A 1,735-nucleotide genomic window follows, 5' to 3' on the forward strand; every position below is an offset into this window, starting at 1 on the left:
AATGAGGGTGTCCAGGTTAAGCAAATCCTGTTTCAGGTAGCACTAGACACCCCACCCCCACATACACACACCATAGCCATCCTTACTTGAAAGTAAATTTATTTGCTTCAAGGAAGTATGCTTTTCACTGCTTGTTTACTGCTTCAGAGCTACATGGTTTCTCCTGTAGCATTTTTAGCTGCCCAGTGACTAAAAGGTATGCAAGCAACCTTCAGTGTTTTCTTTGGGGGGGGGGGGGGAAGCCTGAGGGCCAACAAAAACAGGTTTCTTTCCTTCTACCCCACAGACAAGCCAAAGCAAGGTACCCAGCAGTGCAGGGCACACCCCCACAGCACCAACAAACCCTTTCGGCAAAGATGTAAGAACACAGACATAGATCCAGCTAATACCAATGGGCAGTGTTCAGGGAACCTGCATGTTAACGGGACATTGCATGGGTGTGCGCACACGCTCCCACCTCCCCTCAAAAGTGCCTGCCATACACCCTAGCACCATTCAGATGACTGGGAACTCTGCTTAAAGCTTCAATGGCACATTGAAATCCTTGGGCACCTTTGTCTGTAAAAACTTTGCTATAGTTTTCTATGCTGCAGTGAACCCTTCCAAAGCAGCCCAAAATTACTAGACTTCAGTTGCTTTTGCTACGTCTTCAGCCTAAAAACCCACAACACTTACAAAATGTCTTGCCCAAAACCGATGTTCTTTTATCACGGACAATATTTACAGCACCGACATAGAGCTGTGTAACAGATTTAAAACACAAACACTGGGAAGGATTTGGGTCATTTTATAAAACTTCCACAAACCAGGTCTGGACATCAGATCTGCCCCACACGAGAGCTCCGAAGCCTTTGCAATGGGAAGTCATAAGAAGAGAACCTCCACGTGGGCTTCAGCGGCATCTGCTTAATGACAACTGCTCTGTGTGCATCTGGGATTGAGGCAAAGGGCTTCCGGTGGCTCTCCAAAAATTCTCTCTCACAGAATCTGCACACAGTTGGTTGGGGACAGGAGGTTTAGTGCCACTGTTAAAGATCATATGGCAGCTTCAGGATCTCCAAGTTAGAACATGCTGATCCCAGACCGAGAATCAGGACATATCAACTGGGAGAGAGGGTGCGGCTCAGTGGCACAGCACTCATGCCAGGATGTCTCTGAACTGATCCCTCGCCGCTCAAAGGTCTCAAGTCCTGAGAAAGGCCTTACTCACTCTGCCTGAAACCCTGGGCAGCTGTTACCAGTTGGGGACAGCATCAGTGGCCTGAGTAGACAAGAGACTGAACCCATGAAGCTAAGAGAAGCCACCCAGCGCATTGGAGAAGCAAAGCAGACAAGACAATCAATGCGCCGCTGAATGAATCCACCAGGGTTATCAAGCGCAGACTTTTTAAAAAGGCAAAGTCACCCCCGCAGGCCTTTGGCAAGGCCCCCGGAAGGGAAGTGGTCTGGGAGCCTGCCTCGGCATAGCTCCCGGCAGGGCAGCACCTCGGAGCAGAGACGTCTCTGCGACATCACATCAGCCCAAAGACAAAGGAACCCGTCCGTCCCTCTTCATGGGGGGGGGAGGGGAGGGGAGGGGGGGACGGACCTCTCCGGGTCTGGAGACCTGGCCGGCGGCAGCGGCGGCAGCAGCGGCGGCGGCGGCAGGGCGCGCGTGTCCTCCTGCAGGGAAAGGGGTGTCTGGGTGGCCCTCCCCGGCACCGGGCGCGCCACAACTGGGCAAGCGGTCCGGGGG

The 1,735-nt window shown here is 52.7% G+C and overlaps 1 protein-coding gene across 1 annotated transcript in view; it reads right to left on the reverse strand.

Annotated features, from left to right (window-relative positions):
* The window catches only part of FBXO42 (F-box protein 42), a 22,874-nt gene extending 21,266 nt beyond the window's left edge, over positions 1-1,608 (reverse strand). The window contains exon 1 of the mRNA XM_015412588.1: positions 1,589-1,608. The gene's annotated coding sequence lies outside the window, so the exon portion shown is untranslated. The remainder of the gene's footprint in view (positions 1-1,588) is intronic.
* Between the last annotated feature and the right edge of the window lie 127 nt (positions 1,609-1,735).

Source organism: Gekko japonicus, unplaced genomic scaffold (genome assembly GCF_001447785.1).
Source record: "Gekko japonicus isolate JY-2015 unplaced genomic scaffold, Gekko_japonicus_V1.1 scaffold131, whole genome shotgun sequence".
Taxonomy (NCBI): domain Eukaryota; kingdom Metazoa; phylum Chordata; class Lepidosauria; order Squamata; family Gekkonidae; genus Gekko; species Gekko japonicus.